At 32.9% G+C, this 9,934-nt stretch overlaps 1 non-coding gene across 1 annotated transcript; it reads right to left on the bottom strand.

Annotated features, from left to right (window-relative positions):
* Positions 1–5,736: 5,736 nt before the first annotated feature.
* TRNAQ-UUG lies at positions 5,737–5,808 on the bottom strand. The gene has a single exon. It is a non-coding gene; the product is annotated as a tRNA-Gln (tRNA).
* Positions 5,809–9,934: the final 4,126 nt, after the last annotated feature.

Genomic DNA, 9,934 nt, shown 5'->3' with positions numbered 1-9,934 from the left:
AGATTCCGAATCATTATTTGAATCATAGACATGAGTCATTACATAATATAATGTTTCATCCAATTTTTAAAAACTCAAAATTCATTAATATTTAAAATAAATAATAAATAATTGTTATATTTTAGTTTAAATATATTTAATGATTTTTTTTTCTTACCCATTTATTTTACAGAAATTTGGGACTTGAAAAATGTTAATCAAATTTACTTTTGATAGTGAAAGTGTTTAATTTTTTTTTTTCTTTCTTAAACTTTAATCGGTTGGTATTGATATATATCTAGAGTATATATTATTTATAGAATATATTTTAGATATTATATCCTAATATTCTTTATTTATGATTTAATTTAATTTACCGTATATTTTATTTTATTCTCAATATTTAATTATTTTATATTTTACTCATTTATACTTCTTGTATCCTATTTAAAGGATATTAATATCAATGATAATATATACCTTCTCAATTCTATTTTCTATCTCATTCTTAATATGGTATCAAATTACCGATCTTGATCTTGGTATTCTAAAATATCAAAATTTTCTCTATTGCAGAATCAACCAAATACAGCTTCAAAAATTCGAATGTTGATTCAACACATCCTTATTATATTCACAATTCTGATCAGCCAGGATATTCACTTGTTCCAATCTTAGAGTAAATAAGTTATGAATGCTCTCATTGCCAAAAATAAAATTCGCTTCATTGATGACACAATTGAAGAACCGTCTCAAGATGCAAATTCAATCAAATTTGAACTATGGAATCAGTGAACTATCCGAAAATTAAATATCGTAGTAATTTTCTTTAAGAAATTACTACGAGGATCGTCCTCCAAAAATAAGTCTAGACCTTCAACTTCTAAAAGTGTTTTGATGAAGAAGGGTAAAGGAAAAAATAAGATTCCTACTAACCGCAAACACAAGGTTCAAAAAGCAGCTACAGAAAAATGTTTTCATTGCAACGAAAACGAGCACTAGAAGAGAAACTGCCCAAAATACCTTGCTGAGAAGAAAGCCGAAAAGACACAACAAGGTAAATATGATTTACTAGTTGTAGAAATATGTTTAATAGAGTATGACAACTCAACTTGGATACTAGATTCAGGAGCGACTAATCATATTTGTTCTTTTTACCAGGAAACTATCTCCTAGAGAATGCTTGCGACGGCGATATAACACTCAGGGTTGGAACAGGAGAGGTTGTCTCAACAAGATCAGTAGGAAATTTAAAGTTGTTTTTTGGAGATAGATTGGTTATATTAGACAATGGATTTTTTGTTCCTGAAATGAAAACAAATCTATTATCTATCTCTTGTTTATTAGAACAGTTGTATTAAGTATCTTTTGAAATCAATGAAGTGTTCATTTACAAAAGAGGTATTCATATTTGTTCTGCAAAACTAGAAAACAACTTATATATGTTAAAACCGAGCAAAACAAAAGCCATTTTAAAGATCGAGATGTTTAAAATAGCTGAAACTCAAAATAAACGACAAAAGATTTCTCCCAATACCTATATTTGGCACTTAAGAGTAGGTCACATTAATCTCAATATGATTGAGAGATTGGTTAAAAGAGAACTTNCAAAACTAGAAAACAACTTATATATGTTAAAACCGAGCAAAACAAAAGCCATTTTAAAAACCGAGATGTTTAAAATAGCTGAAACTCAAAATAAACGACAAAAGATTTCTCCTAATACCTATCTTTGACACTTAAGAGTAGGTCACATTAATCTCAATAGGATTGAGAGATTGGTTAAAAGAGAACTTCTAAATGAGTTAGAAGACAACTCTTTACCTCCAAGTGAGTCTTGTCTTGAGGGTAAAATGACTAAATGATCGTTTTTTGAAAAAGGTTATAGAGCCAAAGAAACCTTAGAACTCATGCATATAGATCTCTATGGTCCAATGAATGTCAAAGCACGAGGAGGGTATGAATATTTCATCAGTTTTATTGATGATTATTCAAGGTATGGCTATCTTTACCTAATGCGTCACAAGTTCGAAGCTTTTGAAAAATTCATTGAACAGGATCACGAGTAAAGGATTTGCAAGCTTGAAAGATCCATTTATGGGTTGAAGCAAGCATCTTGATCTTTGAATATAAAGTTTGATACTGCGATCAAATCTTATGGTTTTAAACAGAATGTTGATGAACTTTTGTTTATAAAAGGATAGTCAATTCTACAGTAGCTTTCCTAGTGTTGTATGCTGACGATATCTTACTCATTGGAAATGATGTGGGATTTCTGACTGACATTAAGCATTGGCTAGCGACACAATTCCAAATGAAAGATTTGGGAGAGGATCAGTTTGTTCTTGGAATCCAAATTGTTCGGAATCGCAAAAACAAATCACTAGCATTGTCTCAGGCATCGTACATCAACAAAATGTTGATTCGATATAAGATGCAGGACTCCAAGAAAGGATTATTACCTTTCAGGCATGGAGTTCATTTGTCGAAGGAACAAAGTCCTAAGACACCTCAAGAAGTTGAGGATATGAGACACATTCCCTATGCATTAGCGGTCGGTAGTCTGATGTATGCCATGCTGTGTACCCGACCCGACATATGCTATGCTGTGGGAATTGTCAGCAGATATCAGTTCAATCCGGGACGTGCTCATTGGACTGCCGTTAAGAATATCCTCAAGTATCTTAGGAGAACGAGGGACTATATGATAATGTACGATGCTCAGGATCTGATCCTTACAGGGTACAGTGACTCAGATTTGAAAATCGATGTAGATTCGAAGAAATCGACATCAAGATCTGTCTTCACTCTAAACGGAGGAGCAATAATATGGAGAAGCATAAAGCAAGGTTGCATTGCTGATTCCACCATGGATGTTGAGTATGTTGCTGCCTGTGAAGCAGCGAAAGAATCTGTATGGCTTAGGAAGTTCTTATCTGATTTGGAAGTCGTTCCAAATATGCATCTTCCCGTCACTCTCTATTATGATAACAGTGGAGCAATTGCAAATTCAAAAGAACCAAGAAGCCATAAGCGAGGAAAACATATTGAGCGCAAATATCATCTCATAAGGGAGATTGTGAAATGAGAAAATGTGATCGTCACACAGATAGCTTCAGAGCACAACATTGTTGATCCATTTACAAAGCCCACCACGGCTAAAGTGTTTGAAGGGCACCTAGTGAGTCTAGGACTACGAGTTATGTAATCTAGGGCAAGTGGGAGAAAAGGCATGAGTATGTGATGACCAAGTTAATTGTATTTATGTCTTTCTCTCTGCTCAACGTTATAAAAAGTGGGAGTTTGTTGGGTTTTATGTGCTAAAACTCATAGTTTGTAAACAAAAACATATTCTATTTTCAATAAAGTTATTATTGTTGTTTATTCAGTAAAGATTGTTATTGAATAAAGTGAACTTTACGATCATTAATCTAAATCCAATAAACTAAGAACACTCTGGCTATAGTATGATTACTTGAACTATATGTAGAGACATAAGAGTTGATAAAGTTCAAGTATATAATCAAAATGATCTATAGTATAAGGATAAGGTTGAGTACCGTATTCTGGGGACACTATGGATGCGACCCACTTTTGTAATGATATAAACAATGTGATCACTAGAATTGTACATGTGGAGACATGAGAGTAGGGGCATCCTATGCAATGAGTATTGCATAAGATCGGACCATGAAGAAAATCACTCTCACTTTATAATGTTGTTTACTATTGAGACTGATTTTCTTTTCATTCGATGACCTAGGTAGCTCGATCTCAATCCTAAGCTAACCATGAACTCCTGTTTATTCAGAATTATCCTTAGATTTGCATGGGTGAAAGTGGGTCAAGTTCGCCGACTCAATGGGCCTCCCATATAGGAGTAAGACTGGGTAAATGGCTAGGGACGTGGGGTGCAAGATCTAATTCACTCCTACCCACTTTTAGGGTTAGAAGATAGGTAGTTCCCTTAAGTACTGACTCCTGGTCTTGAACAAGGGGCCCCACCCTCTCATTGACCTGAGAGGGATCCGGTTTACTGGTTGGACAACAAACCAATTGTTCATTAGAAGATCAATGAGACATAAGAAACAAGAAGTAACTGCAGGGGTAAAATGGTAAATTGACTCAGCTCTAGTGAGGGGAGTGCAACTACTAGGCTATAGTGGAATGTCTTAGTAGTTAACGAATGTTGGTTAACAAGGTTAATGAGTTTAACCAGTTAATCTTGGATCATTAGAGCCCATGATCTATAGATCCATTAGGTCCCTCTACTAGCTCATATCGGACTAAACCATAGAACAGTGTGACGAGTGAGTTCGAAGTGTTGGAATTCAAATTAGGGAGAATGCGCTACATATATACGATATATTTAACCGCTTTTTTATTTATTTACGAATTAAACAAAAAGAGAGAATCTGAGATATTTATATAAGATTTAAATATCTTAATCAAATATGGGTTAAAATTAATTGGGATTGACATTTGAATTAATATTCAATATTCATTAAATAGTTTAATCATTCAAATTTAATATTACTTTGGGATTGGAAAAATCCATGTTAGTGGAATTTTAAGGTGTCAAAATTTGGTTTAACCAAACTTACATGCTTGTCAAATAAACCCCACAAATTTGAGTGGAATTTTGAGTGTCAAAATTTGGTTAACTCAAGCATGCATGCTTGCCACAAAATCCCAAACATTTGAATGGAATTTTGAGTATCAAAATTTGGTGATCTCAAATTTGCATGAACATGCAAACATGACTCTATAAATAGAGTGATCATAATACATGTACAAAATCCCTCCCCAGTTTAAGTCACTCACCGAATTCCNAATACATGTACAAAATCCCTCCTCAGTTTAAGTCACTCACCGAATTCCACAATCTCGTTCTAAGGCTGGAGGATAGTGGAGAAGACACTAGTGGTGGTTCGAAACCTATTCGTGAGGAAAAAGAAATATGAACTACAAAAAGTTAGTATTCAAACTCATTAAGTTTTAATACTTACGAAGATGCTAGTTATTTACTATCATTGATGTTCTAAAAGTGCCTAAGATCCAAATTGCTTCCGCATGTGTTATATTAACNACCTTCAAACAAGACTTAGTAAGTCCAATTGAAGAAAATTATTTTCGTTTAAAATTTGGGAGTAAGGATCAAAGTCTTACTTACAATCCATTTTCGTCAAAATTGAGCCTTTCTTTAGCTTTAGAAGATTAAGTTGAGGGCTTTTAATGACGAAATTGGGAGTTAATACGTCATAGATAAGGTTACCTAAGGAAACAAAATTCAGCTTTTTTTAATAAGGATCAAATTCATTTTTGTATCGAAAGACCATGGGACCATACATCTTCATAAAATTTGTGTCTTATAAATTTCTAAAATTGAAAAAATAGATAATATTTTTATACACTTTCAACTTTATATCATCTCTAAACAATATATAATATGTCAAGTTAATTACTTTATATATATCTAATAGAGTTTCAACACATTAAAATCAATTACTTTAATAAAGGTAAAGTTGAGTTTTATATTACATAAATACTTTATATATATCTAATAGAGTTTCTAACCCATTAAATATTACATAAATACTTTATATATATCTAATAGAGTTTCTAACCCATTAAAATTAATTTCTTTAATAAATTTCTTTAATAAATGTAAAGTTGAGTTTTATATCTAGTATCAAAGTTTTAATTTTATATCTATTATGCATGTGACTTTTACTTTTGAGTAGAGAAATATAGCAAAGGTCTCACCGAGATTTGAACTCGGGTTACTGGATTCAAAGTCCAATGTCCTAACCACTAGACCATGGGACCACAAATTTTTCAAGATTTGTTCGTCATAAATCTATGAACTTTAAAAAGAATAATAGTATCTTATTTGTTTCTTATAGATCTCTAAATTTTGAAAATGATTTGTCTTTGTTTTTAGTTTTGTATTTGATAGGGTTTCAAGGAATAAAATCAATTAATTTATTAGAACATTTGTATAATTATTCAACCATTCTTCTTCACTAATTTTCATCTTACTTTAATAGAGTTCACAAAAAGGTTATTTTGAAACAAATTTAACGTTAGAAAAAGATACTTATTTAATAAGTTTTTCCCCATCCATATTTTTTAACAGTTTATTTGAATATTCTAGGTAACATTTGGAAGTAACAAAATCAAATTATTTGTGTTTACCCTATTTTAATAAAAAGAAGACAATAATGAAATCCATGTGCTACTTATTAATATATCAATGACTATTTAGATCCAAACAGTTACTTAGTGTGGTCATTCTCAACTTGTTAATACAATCTCTAATAAATACAAAGTTAATAGTGAGAAAAGAAAAAACAACCAAAGTTATTCTCTAATGTGAGTTAGGTTGAGAATCTCATTTCGCATTCTAAGCACATGTAAATAAAATATAGATTGTCAAGACGTAGATTATTAAAGATGGTCATACTAGACCTTTTCTCTAGGGTTGAAATAGCTACCATTTAATTAGGATGTACATTTGTAGGAATTTGAGGACAACTAAATTAATATATTAGTGGGGTTTGAATTTCTTATTTTTTGAGTCGGCTAATTTTATCATTCCTAAATTTGTTAGTTTGTAAGACTATAAAAGTCAACCAAGTTGATTTGTTTGATAACACAATTGATTTCAAAGTTTTAGTTGTGTGTATACAACATTTGGTATCAGAGCTACAATGCAAGGCCTAATTGTGAGAAGAAGAAACTGCAGTCTTTTTTCTTAAATAGTGAGTTGAAAGAGATTCAAAATATGGCAGCTGAAACCAATTTCGTTTTACCAACAATTCCTAAGTTTGATGGCCACTATGATCATTGGTCTATGCTTATGAAAACTTTTTTCGTTGAAAGGAATACTGGTCCTTAGTGGAGACTGGAATCCCTGTCGTAGCCAAAGGAGAAGAGATTATCGAAGCACAACAAACACAATTGCATACCCTCAGTTGAAAGACTTGAAGGTCAAGAATTATTTTGTTCTAAGCCATTGATCGAACTACTATGGGAACGATCTTAATAGAGATGCTGCAAAACAAATTTGGGACTCTATGAAGTAGAAGTATCAGGGTTCCACAAGAGTCAAAAGAGCACAACTCTAAGCTCTTACAAAAAAGTTTGAAGTCTTACCAATGAAAGAAGGCGAGAGTGTTTGTGCATATTTTGCTTGAAGTCTCACCATTGTAAACAAGATGAAAATTCATGGCGAAACATGAAACAAACAGTGATTATTGAAAAAATCTTGAGATCAATCACATCAAGATTTGACTATGTTATATGTTTTATTGAAGAGTCTAATAACTTAGACACTTTAACAGTCGATGAATGAGTAAGTGATGAACAAGAACTAAAGGTGACATACGATTATAGATTCGGTGGAAGAGAAGGTGATCGAGCTCGTAAAATTTTTCGAGGAAGAGGTAGAGGAAGAGGAAGAGGTAGACATTCATTCAACAAAAGTACAGTTGAGTGTTATAAATGTCATCAGTTAGAACACTTTAGATACGAGTGTCCTCAATTGGAAAAAGAAGCAAATTATAATGAACTTGGGGATAAAGAGAAATGTTGTTGATATCCTATGTTGAGCTCAATCAAATTAGGAGGGAAGATGTTTGGTTCCTTGATTCGGGGTGTAGCAATCATATGTGTTCAAACAAGGAATGGTTCTCAGATTTTGACAAGGAGTTCCGACAATCTGTGAAGCTTGGAAATAATTTCAAGATGGCGGTGTTAGGAAAAGATAACATTAGATTGCAAGTTGTTGGCGTCAAGGTAATCACTCATGGTTTTTATATACCCAAGTTTAAAAATAATCTATTAAGTCTTCGACAATTGTAATAAAAAGGGATATCTATTTTGATACAGCATGGAAATGCAAAATATATCTTCCCAAGAAGGGACTTATTCTGCAAACAACAATGTCTGCAAATAAAATGTTCATATTACTTGTAAGACTCATGCGGCAAACCGCCACTTGCTTCCAAACAATTATAGAAGACAACACTCATATTTTGCACCGCAGATATGGGCATCTATGTTTCAAAGGTTTGAGAACATTGCAACATAAACAAATGGTTAGAGAGTTACCCAGTTGAAAACATCGTCTAAAATATGCATGGATTGCATGGTGGGAAAGCAACATAAGGATGCATTTCCAAAGAGATGCTTATGGAGAACAAAACAAAGGCTATAACTGGTACATGCAGACGTCTGTGGATCCATCAAACCTATTTCCAACAGTAATAAGAGGTATTTTATAAGTTTTATTGATGATTACCGTCGCAATGTGTGAATATATTTTCTTGCTGAAAAAAATCTTGTTGATAAAGAGATTGGAGATTTTATTCGTTGTCTACCCATAGATAGGGGTGGAGAGTACACCTCTCACGAGTTCAATAGTTTTTGCAAAACTAATGGTATCAGTAGAAAACTTATAGCGAGTCTAGATGAGTGCAAGAACAGAACAATCATGAACATGATTATAAGTATATTATCAGAGAAGCAAGTTCCAAAGAATTTTTGGCCAGAAGCAGTAAACTGGATATTGCACGTGCTCAATAGAAGTCTTACAGTGGTAGTGAAAAATATGACTTCAGAGGAGGCTTGAAGTGGCGCAAAACCTAATACTAATTATTTTTTAGTTTTTGGATACATTAACCGTGTTCATGTATCAGACGGTAAGAGAAAGAAGTTAGATGATCAAAATTTACAGTGTGTGCTACTAGGGATGAGTGAAGAGTCTAAAACATAGACTCTATGTTCTAGTGTCCAAGAAGATAATTGCAAGCAGAGAGGTGATTTTTGAAGAAAACAAATGTTGGAATTGGGGTAAAACTAACGAAGAAGTTGAACTTCATACCCACGAATGGAAAGATAGTAATATAGAAGAAAGCAAACATGATCAAAGTGAGGAAGAATCTGAAGAGGAGGTGATAGTAGAAGAAGAAGGAGAAGTTAATATATATTCCAATGATCCATCTAAAGCACACCCGAAGTGAGAAATAGAAGAGCACCATTATGGATGGAGATTATGTGAGCAAGGGAGAATTTTCTGAAGAAGCTGAGCACAACAATTTAGTTCTATTAACCTCAACTATAGATTCGACTACCTTTGAAGAAGCTGTTCAAAGTTCAAAATGGTGAGCTACAATGGACTTGGAGATAGAAGCCATCGAACGAAATGAGACTTGGGAGTTGACAAATTTTCCTAGAGGAATGAAGAAGATTGGAGTAAAGTGGGTTTTCAAAATCAAACTCAAAGAAAATGGCGAAGTTGGCAAGTATAAGGCTACGTTGGTAGCAAAAAGTTATGCACAACAACATGGTATAGACTATACCAAGGCATTTGTACCTGTAGCTAGGTGGGATAGTATTCGAATGATAATTGCTTTAGCAGCTCGGAATAGTTGGAACGTGTATCAGCTTGACGTAAAAAGTGCTTTCTTATATGAAGAGTTAAAAGAAGCCGTCTTTCGAGCAACCACAAGGTTATGAGAAAAAATGTCAAGAATACAAGGTATACAAATTGAAGACATTATATGGTCTTAAAGAAGCCCTACGTGCATGATTTAGTCAACTTTAAGAACATTTTATCGAAGAAGGATTTGAGAGGTGCAACTGTGACCTTACTTTATTCATACAAACAGGAGATAAAGGTAAAATTTTGATTGTTAGTCTATATGTTGACGATCTAATTTTTACTAGTAATGATGAGAGCATGTTTGTTAAGTTCAAGAATTTTATGAAACTTCAATTTGAAATGACAGATTTGGAAAAAAATGAAATATTTTCTAGGTGTGGAGATTTTACAAAATGTTGAAGACATTTATATTAGTTAGAGGAAGTATGCAAAAGAAGTTTTGGACTAATAGTTTGAAAAACCATGTTGTTCCTACGGTTAGACTAACAAAGGATGAATTTAATGTAT

This window comes from Cucurbita maxima, unplaced genomic scaffold (assembly GCF_002738345.1).
Source record: "Cucurbita maxima cultivar Rimu unplaced genomic scaffold, Cmax_1.0 Cma_Scf00754, whole genome shotgun sequence".
NCBI lineage: Eukaryota > Viridiplantae > Streptophyta > Magnoliopsida > Cucurbitales > Cucurbitaceae > Cucurbita > Cucurbita maxima.
The sequence above is the reverse complement of the archived record's forward strand: the minus strand, read 5'-3'. Positions and strand labels throughout refer to the sequence as shown.